Source organism: Eretmochelys imbricata, chromosome 9, assembly GCF_965152235.1.
Source record: "Eretmochelys imbricata isolate rEreImb1 chromosome 9, rEreImb1.hap1, whole genome shotgun sequence".
Lineage (NCBI taxonomy): Eukaryota > Metazoa > Chordata > Testudines > Cheloniidae > Eretmochelys > Eretmochelys imbricata.
The window spans coordinates 84,785,023-84,800,432 of record NC_135580.1 but is presented as its reverse complement, the minus strand read 5'-3'; positions in this window follow the sequence as shown (position 1 = coordinate 84,800,432).

The following is a 15,410-nucleotide window of genomic DNA, read 5'->3' as shown; positions in this document are numbered from 1 at the left end:
AATATGGAGTTTCTTCACAGCTAGTCCTACATCAGCCCATATAATATAACCACAGTGTTTCTGCTGCTATTCGGGCCCTATGCACCAATAGAAGGAGCTGGGTAAGGAGGATTTGGGCCTATGGGAAGTTTGGTCTCCTCAAAATAAACGCATTTATTATACATTAAGTAAGCTTCTACTAAGGTGCATTTTATTGGGCTTGATCCTGCAGTTCTTATTCAGAGAAACTAACATGGAAATTCACTGAGAGTTTGCCAGAGTAGGCGTCTGCAGGATTGTGGCCTGAAATTATAATCAGTGCAGATCGATATAGATTCCTTTGGTATTCAAGTATTTTCCAGTTGAAGCCTTGTCCGCGGCTTTATGAACATTTAAATTAAAAGAGCCAGCCTGGTGGCTCAATCTAATCCAGGTAAGAATTGGGATAGAAGAAAACAGAATCGAGGAAATTGCTCACATCTGAATGACTCAATTTCTATAGAGAGGGAGCTGGAGGCTTGATGCAGTCTCACCCCCTACTGGCTCACTAAGGGAACAGCACTGATAATAATTCTTAAGAGAAACATTAATCATTGAAAGGAATGAGGGTGACAACAGGAAAAAGGTACAGCGGAGAAAAGTTTTTAAAAAATTGTCTTTACGTTAGGTACTTCTAAGGCACTGATCACCATGGTATCTGTGAAAATGAGTGCACTTCTCCATCTTCAAGAATTTGCCAAGGCACTTTAGGTCACTTAGATGTGTAATTACCGTATTTGTGAATGCAAACAGGGACTTAGATGTTGTAGTAACACTAAATGTGCCAAAATAACTGCATACTCAAACAGAGGCTCAGTTAGAATTGTGCTGAAAATCTGGCCCTAAATCTTTCTGTAGTAGAAACACTTTCATTTCCTACCAGGTTGGTAATATGTGAAAAAGATGTCACCAAGTTGAATGGAAATGCGAACATATATAATATTTGCAGAGATAGTTAATTTGTGTTAGACTCTGGCACTTCAAAATGTAAACACAAAACCTAGTACATTCCCGCTGGAGAGCTATATTAAACAGATCCCCAAATGGGCAGTATTGGGACACAGTGAGGCCCAAAATCCCAGCTACTATACACCCTGCAAAAATGCATGATTGCAAAATATCACAGCTCCCTGTAGAAGAACAAAATCTTTCAGTCTACAGATGTCTGGCTCCTCTAGTGGGCTCTGGGGGAATATGTCAAGCACTGTGTACCTTGCACCTTCATCAATCATGGTGAACACTTTAGAAGGTGTATGGCTTGCTGACCTGAACATTAGGAGTAAAGTAACCCCAGTCTCATGTTCAGATACTGGCAATGCCAGTTTGAGCCTTCAACCTTTAGCGACGGATACATGCCATTTAAACTCCAAGGGATACCCTCTTGTTCAAAGAAAAGGAGTACTTGTGGCATCTTAGAGACTAACCAATTTATTTGAGCATAAGCTTTCATGAGCTACAGCTCACTTCATTGGATGCATGCCGTGGAAAATACAGTGGGGAGATTTTATATACACAGAGAACATGAAACAATCTCTGTGTATATAAAATCTCCCCACTTGTATTTTCCACGGCATGCATCTGATGAACTGAGCTGTAGCTCACGAAAGCTTATGCTCAAATAAATTTGTTAGTCTCCAAGGTGCCACAAGTACTCCTTTTCTTTTTGCGGATACAGGCTAACACGGCTGCTGCGCTGAAACCTCTTGTTCAAGTACATCGTCTGAGAAAATGGTCGCAGTTGGGATTGGGGTGCACAGTTCTTCACCCAGGTTGCAGAGCAATTCTACAGCTGTGACAGCAATCACAGGATGCAGTAGCCTACACTACTACTACACTACACCCCCCTCAGGAGCGGATTTGGGATAAAACCTACTTAACAGGTGTGCGGAGAGACTAAATAGATGGATGCTTGCCAAGTGCATGGAGATCAGATGAAAGGCTCTGTATACATGGAGAGTATTATAATAATAACTCACCCATTGTGGACGACCCTTGTACTGCATGGTGGTGTCAGCAATGTTCACAAAACCAACTCCTAGTGAGGAACTTGAGCTTGCAGCCCAATGGCAATAGCAGTTTCAGTTGCACTCTATTGACACTGTTGATAATAGCAGCATGGCAGGTACAGAATCTGTCACTTGTTTCTTCCCTTCAGGTCTTAGGGGTGGGCAAACTTTTTGGCCTGAGGGCCACACTGGGGTTCCAAAACGGTATGGAGGGCCGGGTAGGGAAGGCTGTGCCTCCCCAACAGCCTGGGCCCCCGCCCCCTATCCGCCCCGCCCCCCTATCCACCCCCTCCCACTTCCCGCCCCCTGACTGCCCCATTCAGAGCCCCCCACCCATCCAACCCCCCCCCCCCGCTCCTTGTCCCCTGACCGCCCCCTCCTGGGACCCCACCTCCTATCCAACCCCCCCGCTCCCTATCCCCTGACTGCCCCCCTGAACCCCTGACCCATCCAACCCCCCCTGCTCCCTGTCCCCTGACTGCCCCGACCCTATCCACACACCTGCCCCTAACAGCCCGCCGGGACCCCACCCCCATTCCAAGCCCCCTGCTCCCGTCTCCTGACTGCCCTGACCCCTGACAGGCCCCCTGATAGCCCCCCCCAGAACTCCCAAGCCCTATCCAACCCCCCTGTTCCCCGTCCTCTGCCCCCCCCCCGAACCTCTGCCCCATCCAACTACCCCTGCTCCCTGTCCCCTGACTGCCCCCTGGAACCCCGGCCCCTTATCCAACCGCCCGGCCCTGGCCCTGGCCCCCTTACCATGCCACTCAGAGCAGCATGTCTGGCAGCCGCGCAGCCCGGCCAGAGCCAGACACACTGCCGCGCTGCCCTGCATGAGCATGCAGCCCTGCCGCCCAGAGCGCTGCCCGTGCGGCGGTGTGGCTGCAGGGGAGGGGGGACAGCAGGGGAGAGGTTGGGGGCTAGCCTCCCTGGCCGGGAGCTCAGGGGCCAGGCAGGACAGTCCCGTGGGCCGGATATGGCTTGTGGGCTGTAGTTTGCCCACCTCTGTCTTAGACAATGTTACTCTAACTCGCTCTGCTTAGAGTCGTGATGGATGTGAAACTAAGCCAGAGAGCTAGTAACTCTTTTGGCTTTCATAAAGTGCCTCCTTTGAATTACACCTAACCTGGTGAATTACACTGCATACATTAAACCTGGTGAATTACACTGCATACATTAAATGTGAAGGATTGGGCTGATTCTTCACTACCTAGCACCAGGTGCAATTACTTACATCTGTGCAAGTGAGTATTATATGCTACTTAATCAGAACTGTAGCATTTTATATCCACATTGTACTTCATTGGTACAGGCATGAATGACTTGGCAAAGTGCAACGCAGTGGGTGAATCAAGCCCTCTCTAATTCTAAGATTTCATTGTACCTATAATCTGACACTTTCAATACAGATCTCCCTTCCAGAATACAGTTCTGAGACTTGGGTTTCCCATAGCAAACTCTCAATAGTTTAAATACTTCTTGTCCATTAGATCACTGGCTGCTGTATGTTTAGAGGCCTGCAAGCTTCCCACATCGCTGGTGAATTGGATCTTACTGTCTTTAAAAATAAAATGTCTGGTTTTCCTCATAGACTTTAGCCATTAGTTTTGTGGAGCATTTGTGGAGGGAGTGCTGCTTAGTTCTATATTGCTCATTTTAAAAAGTGAATAATAATAAGTGTGAATTATTTGTTGTGTGAATAATTTTGTTAGTGTTGCTCTGTTTTCTGTTTACCAGTTGTATGCAAACTGGTCCTGATTTCTATTAATTCTACTAATTTCTATTAGTCTCTGTTCGTAAGAATTTATTGAATAGATCACAGGAACCAGTTTTAACCTATTGGTTGGAAAACAGTTCACCCTCAACTATTTGTGGTGTAATTGGGCACTTTAGTTATATGACAGTGTTGCTGCTTCCTGCTTGGATAACTGAAATTCTCTGAAGAGGAACATAATGAATAACAAATAGCACACTTTAACATGAATTTTCCACCAATCATCAATTGTGGCCTAACAGAAGAAACTTCTTGAACATTTTCATGAATACCCAACGGCCATCCAAATACTCCCAAATAACAGTAAACCAAACTCCAGTATTATGTATGCAAAATATTTGTGAAATCACTTCTTGTGTTGTTCAGTCAACTAATGTTGCAAAAGCTAGAAAACAAGATTACCAAACTACTTTTATCGGTGTCACAATAAATCCGTTGAAATCCTTTGTGCTGTAGCTTCTGCTATACTTGAGCTACTGTCAGACAGACTTTCAATAGCAAACAGCTACTTTGCTTCTTTAGTAGGAACAGATATTGATATCCACTGATATAAAGTGACGTCAGAATAACAAAACCATGCTTTGAAAAGATCAGTTTATTCTTGGCTTTTGACTGAATTCAGCTTTGACATAAATATTTCACTGGCAGTCTGGCCTGTGGAGAAGGGACTTTCAGGGAGAGTGTGCAGGAACTTGAGTCTCAGTGTTGATTTTCAATAAGAGATGTGTGGTTCTCTGAGACAGCTGCCAGTTCTCCCCTGGCACACCCACTATTTCACTTGCTGGCTGGAGAAATTTACCCAAAACTTTGTCTGCACAAAGTTGTCTTTAGCTTGTATTTCTGTTTGGCTGAACTGAACAGCATGCTAAACTGCAAGTGCTGATTGTAGCTCTTTGCAATAGAGGTCAAAAGCCATGAGGAAATACTATTCCAAAATAGGCCTAATTTCTAAGACCCTGCTTGGTTACTTGAGCAAAACTCTCCTTGAAGAGACTCAAGTGACTCTCCTTGAATGACTCAAGCTGAATTCTGTGGACCAGATCTGAGAGGAGCTGAGAACTTGCTGCATCCTCAACTCCCAACAAAGTAAATGGGACAAATCCTGAAGTCCTTACTCTAGGCCAGCATGTGCACATGAGGCACGGAGCTGTGTCTGGGTGTGATACAGAGCTACCCTGCCATTGGGCATGGTTAAGGAAGGACTATGCCTCGGGGAGATACAATCCCTTCTGGGGTAAGCAGGTGCTTATGGTTTTTGTGTGCATGTGCACTATGACCTGCTTCTTCCCCATCTACTTGGGGCAATGTGTGCCCTGAGAGCACATCAAGGGCCAGATCTAAAGCCCATTAAAATCAATGTGAGACTTTTCATTGATTACAATATGTGCTGGATCAGGCCCCGGGGAAGCAGTCCCTGTTGTCCCAAGCACTGGGATTGCAGCTGTGAGTCGCTCTGGCATGGGGGGTGCTGCTGCTGGCAGAGGGGAGCTCTTTACACATTCCAATACCCACCTCACATACTCCCTTATAAAGCGCTTTAAGATCTGTGGAGGAAACGGACTATATAAGAACTGGACATTATTATAAAGGTCAGTCAAAATCAGCCTCTCAATATTTATTCAGGTCAACTCTTGTTGATGTGGAAATTTTGCCTGAGTAGAGGCCTCAGAATTTGGGCTGTGCTTGATGACACCGCCATAGAAGGTGTGATTGTAGTGCAGGTAGATAGATCCATGCTGGATTTAATCTGGACAGCACGGGTAACAACAGCAGTGCAGATGTGGTGGCATGGGCTAGCAACCAAAGTATGTACCCAGGGTCCTGGTGGGCTTATTACTTGGGCAGCCGGCCCATGCTGAAACCTGTGCCACCATATCTGCGCAACTATATCTTCGCAACTATTGTTACCAGGCTAGCTAGGTTAAAACTGGGTATGCTTACCCAGACTACAGCTGCACCTTTACTTGCAGTGTAAACGTTCCCCTCTTTGTAAGAAAGCTGTGAAGCCTTTTATGAAGCCCAAAGAGGAAACTTTTTCAGTGCCCCTTCCTCATAGACTATATATATATGTGATCCAGGGCTGTGAAATCAGACCCACCGTTCCAATGCACATCAATCTCTGAATGCCTTCACTGCCTTTGTGCTTTTAATAAAGGCATTTCTTGTTTTCATAATATTTTGCCCTGGGAGAGGGGGGGCCCATGAAGTAATAGATCATCTTGTTTCAGAAGGCTGTCCTGGTGCAGCAATGCACATCTAGGCTATCATACAACCCATTAAAATAGAAATCGTCTTTAAAACAAGAACAGACATTTCTCAGTGCTCTGGACAATGAAGTTTTAAATCCTGCACAAGTAATGACTTCGGAGCAGACAGCAGGTCAGCATTTCATGACACTGCAGCACTGTAGCTAAACATATGTCTGCTCTGCAGCTGGGGTATGCTTTGCAGCTGGTGTAGATGTACATGTGCTATCTTTAATCTAGCAAATGCACTTAAAATAGCAGTGAGGCTACAGTGATGGGAGCTTTAGTGCAGGCGGCATAAGCCCGCCTGACCCCCCTGCATATTTACTTACTAGTGCACCCTGCACTGAAGCCCATGTTGCCATGGTATCCTCACTGCTAGTCCTTGTCTACACGGGCAAGTTCCTCCGCAGTAAAGCAGCTTTTTGCACTGTAACTCCGGAGGTGCACACGCTGCCAAGCCACTTCGTGCGCAGAAACTGCGCTGTTGCAGCGCTGTGAAAACACCCCCCTGACGAGAGGCGTACGGCTTTCTGCGCCAGGGCTACAGCTACGGTGCCAGTGTAGACACCCTGGTTGATTCCAGCGCGGTGATTGGCCTCCGGGAGGTGTCCCACAATGCCTGTTCTCGCCTCTCTGGTCATTGGTTTGACCTCTACTGCCCTGCCCTCAGGTTCCTTAAATTCCTTGGGAAGCTTGAAAGTCCCCTTCCTGTTTGCTTGGTGACGCGTGCAGTGGTCTCAGCACATCTTTCTAGGTGGCCATGCCTGCTCCACGGACCAGGCGATCCCCTGCTTGGAGCAGTGCTGAGTTGCTGGACCTCATTAGCATTTGGGGAGAGGAGGCTGTGCAGCCCCAGCTGCGCTCCAGCCGTAGGAATTATGATATCTATGGACAGATTTCACGATGCATGACAGAAGGGGGCCATGACCAGGACACACTGCAGTGCAGGGTCAAAGTGAAGGAGCTATGGAACGCCTACCACAAGGCATGGGAGGCAAACCACTGCTTCAGTGCTATGCCCACAAGCTGTCGGTTCTACAAAGAGCTGGATGTGATACTCGGTGGCAACCCCACCTTCACTGTGAAGGCCATTGCGGATACTTCAGTGGCTCATGTGCCAGTCGAGAGTGGACCAAGCCAGGAGGAGGAAATCTTGGAAAAGGATGTGGAGGGGGCAAGGGACCCAGAGGCAGAGGACGACTCGGAGGTCAGAGATGCATGCAGCCAGGAGCTCTTCTCTACCCTGGAGGAGGCTAGCCAGTCACAGCTGTCGGAGCTTGGCGAAGCGCAAACAGGAGAGGAGGCCTCTGGTAAGTGGCTTTGGTTTTGGGAATCACTGAAGTGAGTTGTTGGGGGCAGGCAGATTGCAGAAAGCAGGCATGTGTCTGTATGATACACGAACCACCACCTGCCTAGTCTGAGTGGTGGAACAGGGTGTCGACTGACTCCCACACTTCACAGGAATCTGCCTTGGAGATCTCCACGAAACTCTCATGGAGATACTGGGCAATCCACTGCTGCAGGTTCTTTGGCAGAGCTGCTTTGTTTCTTGCCCCATTAAGGGTAATTTTCCCGCACCACTCAACTGTCACTTGGGGCGGGGAGGGGCCTGGACCATTGCTGCACACAGGTGAGCTGCATAAGGGCCAGGGTGGAAGCTGCAGTCTTGGAGGAGACCCTCCCTTGATTCCCTGCTCACCCTCAGCTGTGAGATATCTTCCATAATGAAGACAGTCTGTGGAAAATGTGGGGACAGTAATGATTATAAGGCTCTCCCTACAGTGCTGGCTCACCCCAAAAGCCATGTGCCAAGTGTACAGTACGGTCCTGGAACACTGATTTCCCCTGCCCCTGCAGTTACTCACCATTTGGGGGGTCTTGTGGCTCATGTGTGCTTGCCTGGGGTCAGCCAGTTAGTGACAGGTATGTGAACAGCGGCTGGGTTTTAAATCATTGAATCAGTGGTCTGTATGTTGCAAACAATACTGCTTCTGTAAAATGTTGCATTTTGGCTTCACAGATATGACCTTGGGAGCCCAGCCTCCCTCTTTGTTATCGTTGGCTGAACAGCTGTGCAGAATTAGAAAGTGGCCACGAAGAACTAAAGAGGACTTTCTGCGTGATGTCATGATGCACTCCGCTGCTGAAAAATACGAATTGAAGGAGTGCCGTGACACCAAAAAGAGGGAATGAAAGACGAACGTGGTGCACCAGAACGAAGCCCCAGAGCGGCTCTTAAACATTACGGAGCGCCAAGCGGACACGCTCCAGGCGCTAGTAGCACTGCAAAGCGAGCAGCTCCACGCCCGCCCTCCCTTGCAGCCGCTGTTTCAAAACTCTTTCGCAGGCAGCCGACAGTGTGAACGCACAACAGCGGTTTCCCTTCAGCGCTTTCGGAGCGGTGTTGTAATGGTAACTCTGCCAGTGTAGACATACCCCTATTTTTAGCGCTAACTAGAGTACAGCTAGTAGGGGTATGTCTACAGGAGCTGCAAATCACACCACTGGCTGCCGTGCGGATGTACGTGAGTGAGACATAGCTAAGCACAATCTTGGCCGAGAGGCCACGGTCTGAATAAACAATTTGGGAAACTTCTGAACTCACTGTGACAGCGTGTTCGGTTCACATTCAGACCTTACACCACCATAGTGTGAGCAACGAGTTTCAGCACAAATGCTGCATACTGTGGTTTATGGTGCTCTGGGAGCCCATTCATGCAATGTGGGAAGGGAGCCAACCTGTGGACAAGCCCATGCTTTTGAGGGCCATCCCCAAAGCATGAGTTGGAACTGGAAGTAGTAAAAGGAAGAGAGTGTTGCCTTTAGACTGGCTCAGAAGAGTTTGTCTCTGGAGCCTATACTTAGGAAACAGGGCTGTTTGTCTGGGTGTGAGTGCAACAAATGGCTGGCTACTTCCCTGCAGCCAGCCCAGAGAAGCCTTCACTCTGGCTAGTGTCTCAACAGGATAATATTTACATTACATTACAAGCAGCATCATATTGCCACATACAACAGGTGGTCGGGGTGAGAGGCAAATTCCTCCAACAGATTGTTTGTACAAACTATTCTATGCCCACTGCAATAAATCCTCAGAAATTACCTTTACCAGATGAAACCTTGAGTAAAGGTCTGAAAAGATAACAGCAGACGAGCTTGATTCCGTGTAAGGGTATGTCTACACTTTGAGCTGGAGGTGTCACTTCACTCACTGAGAAAGGAGTGTAGCCACAGCAGCATGAGCAGGAGGAGGGGTTAGCTGCCCCAAGTAAGTCTGAGTATGACTAATTGAGCTGGGAATTACACCCCTAGCTTGCATGTAGACATTCCCTAAATGTGGATACATTTCCTTCCCACTAATTGCATTTATTTAGATAGCTATGAAGTTTGAGATTAAGTTTGCAGTGGGGGGCCAAGAGGTGTAAATTATACCAGTTTAAACTCTGAAATTTAATTTACACCACTGTACATCACCTCTGGTTTTGCCCTGCAAGGTATACAAATCTAAATTGTTCTGCCTTTGAACCATGCTGCATATTCACAGATACAGCAGAGGTAGGGCTAGTCCATTGAGTCCTGAATACTTACAGCTGAGTAGCAGTGGAAGCAAAATCATTACAGAACCCCAAGTGGCTGGAATTCTGCACTTGTGGCAGATGTCCATGGCATAAGTATTTGCATGGAACCATGCAGTATTAACATGCTAAGAAATACGAGTCTTGTTTTCTATAATGTCTTTCATACTCACTGCATCCCAAGGTGCTTTACAGACAACGGCTCCAGGGAAACAATAAAAAGAGGGCCAGGGGTTACATATTCATATATCTAAATGAGAAGAAACTAAAGATGTTCCACATAATAATGAATTATAGGCTATTATAGTTCTATTCCTTTACTGAATATCAGGGTGAAAATTCTCTTCGTTACATTAGTGCAAATCTCTTCCCTGTTTCAGGGGCCATGTATTAATTCCAAAAGCAGCTTCAAAGATAAAGCAGGTCTAGGCTGAACAGGCTTTTCTGTTGACATATGTTAATAATAACTGATGACTCTGCAAGAATAGCAATTACGTGTAGCATTTTGGCTTTTGTGTCTTCTCTCTTAATAGCCTTTTAATTAAGGATGCTATACCAAGAACAATGCCTGTCACTATGGGAGAGGACACACCCACACTCACAAAAACACTTGTGGATTAGATGTTAGGATTAATAGTTTCATTCATGCCTATAAAGGGCTGGAAGAAAAATAATGGTCCAAACCATCCAATTCTGACTCAGTCTTTACTTTGGCCAAACTGCTTTAGAAATCAGTGATAATTTGGCCTCAGCAAAGACGCCTTTATATACACTTACAAAACTCAGTATTTTAAGCACACTTACAAAACTCAGTATTTACATTGTGATAGCCATCTTCAAAGAGTGCGTATTAAATTCAGATTAGCTCAGGGTTATAGCACCTCCTGCCCTTTATGAACATTATAATGCTCCTGGAAGGTGTTGCATTTATAGCCCTGCAGAGCAACATTCTATATTTATCCAGAGGATAAGTACAATGACAGCTCCTTCATGCTGCCCTGCCAGCATCCCTTAGCCCTGACCTGGATGGACCACCTCTAGAGCAGAGGTTCTCAACTTTTTTCTTTCTGAGCCCCCCGCCCCGCTATAAAAACTCCATGGCCCACCTGTGCCGCAATAACTGGTTTTCTGCATATAAAAGCCAGAGTCGAGGTTAGGGGGTAGCAAGCAGGGCAATTGCCTGGGGCCCCATGCCACAGGGGCCCCCACAAAACTACATTGCTCAGACTTCAGCTTCAGCCCTGGGTGGCGGGGCTCAGGGACCTGGGCTTCAGCCCCATACGGTGGGGCTTCGGCTTTCTGCCCTGGGCCCAGAGAGTCTAATGCTGGCCCTGCTTGGCGGCCCCCCCTGAAATCTGCTCACAGCCCCTCAGGGAGCCCTAGACCCCTAGTTGAGAACTGCTGCTCTAGAGGGCTAGTCTCCACAGCACTTTTGCCTCATTGTTGAGATTGCCAAGAATTGCAATGCTGATGGTATCTATCCACCAAGTTAAGCATATGTTCAAGCACTGTCCTAAATAGGGATGGACTTAAGCACATACTTAAGTGCTTTCCTGAATCAGAGCCTAAATGCCTCCATTTAACTGTATGTAGATGGGAGTTTCCTACAATGTAGTATATACAATTTCAAACATTCACAGTGCTTATTTCTAAAATCCCCACAGGAAAAGCTTTCATTCAGACTTGCTCACCCTTCCAAGAAGAAGGAACCAACTATGAATGGTAACAAAGCATGAAGTAGTATATAGGCACAAAATAAGTATTTGTATTTATTTAGCAATCAAAATCACTTCTGCCTTGAGTGAAATGAAGTAGCACTACAGAGGAGTTTATATTCTCTCCGTACACATTATTCACAGAGTTTTGCAAAAGGCTAGTTATAAGATAGCCTACCTAAGAGCCTGAGTCTGCAATTCTCAGTAGGAATACAGATGTTAGTAAGTACCACTCAATGAGGCCTTATAAAAATCCCCACCGTTTTAAGAACCAGTTCAGCAAATCAGTGTTAGAAGCAGGTGGGCAGCAATTGTGTATATATGGTCAGATCCATTTTTGCCACTATTTGAGTAGACTTGATTTTTAGCAGGTTCTTATAAAACCTTGGTAAAAAATGGATCTGGATACTGGAGCTCGATCTATATTAGTGCTCCCCACACTGGTCCAGTTTAACTGGTGGGAATTATTTCATAAATTTTCCCATTGTAGACATGGCTTGAGAGTAAGGATTGCAAAATCAGGCATTAAACATGGATCAAATCCTGCCATCCTCATGTGAATAGCATAAATAAAAGTTGCAGAATTTGGCTCTGTATCTGTAGTTCTCATACATGCAAGGTGCATTTGAGTGGAAATTCAAATTCACTTTGTGATGGAAAAACAAAATCATAAACTTACCCCGAATAAATGACAGCAATTTCTGAGTGCATTGTGCAGCAATTGGAAGAGCTGTTTTATGACTCAGATCTTAAGATCAAAAGTAGAACTATTTTTTCAATGATGCCAGGTCACTTTAACTCTAAAGATAAGCGAAATCCCTGCAGCTTCCAAGTATCAGTGGAGAACACCATGGTAGCTTGAATTTTTCCTATTTTTTGTTTATTGAATTTTGCATAGCTGATATATACATATGCCTATTCTGCTTTACCTCTAAACCAAGAGGTTTAAAATGAAATGGAATGTTTTCTATGCTAACATGTGCAAGGGCTGCTGCAGGAATGAGATAAGCTGTATCAATAAAAACCAAAAACAATTCCCTCCCAAGCTGTAGGCAAGAGAAAACAATTTAAAAGGTGGCTGTGTCAAATAAAATAACAATTATTGTATCGTCTTCATTTGAACTTTTCTGAACAATAGTGGAGAGCTTCAAGGATGCCTCCATTGCCAAAAGTAATACACTGTAAATACACTTCCCTGTGTCTCAACAAACTGAAGATTCTGGAACCAATCTGTCATCAGGAAGAGATAAAAATATTAAAAAGCCACATTCAGTCAAATTAAGAAACAAAGGTGTGGATCAATCCCAGCCCCCTGACTTTTTTCCTTTGCATCACTGTGGCAACACAAAAGGAGCAAAAAGTAGCTGTAATTCCCCTAACTGGGAATACCCTTGGTGTGGGGGAGTCCCCAGAAGCTCCCAATTCCTAGTGGGAATTAGACATCCAGCTCTCCAAGGTGGCTTTGAAACTCTTGACCATAAGGCTTTTCCTTCTGTTGCAGCAGCAGTTACTTATCTTTCTTCAGCTTTCATACTGCTCTCCCATCACTTTAATATACGAGTGTCTTCCATATAAAATCAATATCAATATCTCTTATATAGCAAATCCTTAGTGGACTTAATGGAGTCTCTGCCATTTCACTCTTTCTGGAGTAAAAACTCTGTTTGGGGTAGGTTTTGTTTGTTTGTTTGGAGGGGAGGGGTTTGGCAGGGTATAGCCAGACAGCAAGCCCCCTCCCTCAGACCAGCATTGCTGGGAACACAAGGGAGCCAAAACAACAGGGCACTTAACATAAATTCCAGCACAGCCTTTGAAGCTGTGAGAAGCACAGGTGTGCTGCTACAATGTGCCTCTGGGAACATATACAATGATTAGGCTCACAGCAGACAGAGAAGCTGTGACAGACATGGCTCTTAGCCCCTACTAAATAGCGTGATGCACACACCCCAACATCCTAGGTGGGAAAATATTTACCCTAATAAAAGGAATGTCCAGTAGTCGAAACTTATTGTTTCTCTCCCTTGCAAGTGTAAACTACTCTTGCGAGAGCTGGCATCGCCCAGACAGACCAGCCCCAATTTGGCATAAGAAAGGAGAAAGAGAATAAAGGAGTACAGAGGTATAAGTATGGGACCTACAGCACCATGATTTTTGAGTGCTTTTCACTATCTATCTGCTGGTCAGATAAGTGACAGCCTCCCAAGGCTTCTGCAGCTAAGAGGGTCCCTAAGCCTTGTCCCTTATTCGTCTTTCTGCGGAACTGAGTGACCGATCCTGGCTTGGCACCGCTGGAATTGAGAGATGCAAGGAGGGTAAGAAGCACCCACACCTGATCTCCTATCTTTAGTGTACACATATTTTGAAATAGAGCTCTATACTTTGTTTTCTTTCTTTGGGATTGTGGCTTCCGTTTTGTAACTTGTTTGTGTGTGTAACATCTCTACATTTAAATAAGTAGGCACTAGCAATTTTGTAACCACATGATTAGAATCTAGTTTAATAAATTTTGGTAACCATTTGTGCATAAGCCTGACTTGTTTCTCTGGTTTACTGTAAAGCAGCCAACACAATTAAAGAACCTCAGCCGTTTTGGCTATAAAGCCTGGCCATTAGGTGAGAGTACTAAGAGCCTAGCGTTGAGTTGTGCCGCCTCCAGGGGGCAAACTCTTGGGGCGCCTGTCAGTCAATCCTGACTGCCCACTGCGAAGGAGCTCTGAGCTCTAGCAGTTAAAGTCACGGGTGTGGAGAGCCTCTTAGTGCTGCCATTGGGGCACCTGTCAGTCAGTGTTGACTGCCCACTGCGAAGGAGCTCTGAGCTCTAGCAGTTAAAGACACGGGTGTTTAGGACCTTGGGGCATCCGTCAGCCTAGCCTGGGCTGCCCGCCGCAAAGGGACAGTGCGTCCTAGCGGTTAAAGTCACGGATGGTATAAAACGGGCATAGCTGGCACCTCACCAAACATCCTTGGCCATCGGCTAACACGGGGCATTGGAGTAAAAAGGGGTGTCAATGATGAGAGTGTCTTTCTCAGGGTAGAAAGGCCTTTTTGGTGAAGAATGCTTTGCAGTGGTTCCTAAAAATGGCTAGACTCTGGAATTGCCTTATCTTCTGCCAGCTATGGTGATTCTTATTTATGAGAGAAGTGTTTACATACAGTCTAAAAAAGAGACAGGATAATTTGGGAAATCAAAAGGAGAGAATAATAACTTAAGTTTTTGTTAACATATTTACTATGTATTATTGTTATTTTATTGTGAACTCATGACTTGTTGGCCATCACATATAAAAGTGCATTTTAGAAAGTATTTGAATGAGGAGAGGTTGAGGAAACATAGCATGGTAGAAAGCGGAACTCAGCTGTGCTGTAAAACTGACTCCTATAATGACAGATTCATTGCAGGTTAGAGATGGTTTTGAATAACAATGACTTCAGTTATTTAGATTCTCAAATTACACCAATTAAACAATGACTTGGATTGTAAGGCACTAGAAGGCACTGTAATATGCTGTCAGTTCATGAAATCACTAGTGTTGTGTTGTGGTATAATCAAATGTAGGAAATAAACCCAATGGCAGACAAAGTTACTTCTAAGGCCCATATCTTCTTAACCTAGGCCCTGATTCAACAAAGCACTTAAACATGCATTTAAATCCCATTGACTTCAATAAGACTTAAGCACATGGTTAAAGTTAAGCATGTGCTTATTTAGGGTATGCATACACTGCGATAAAAAACCTGTGACACTGTGTCAGATCCCAGGTCAGCTGACTCGGGCTCATGGGCTCCGATTGTGGGGCTATACAATTGCAATGTAAACATTCAGGTTTGGTCTGCAGCCTCTGTGCTGAGACCTGCCCACTTCACTCGACTTAAGTGTTTTGCTGAATTGGATCTCTAATTAAATTTTCCCACACTATGTCTTGTTGATTTTATGTCTGTTCCAGAGCAAAAGTGCTCACCACATTGAAAATAACAAATCATATCATTCAAGGCTCTTGCCTGATATTGCTCTTCTAACAGAATTGCTCAAGAATGGAAAACTTCAATAACTTAATTTAATTTGAAAATGGATCTAT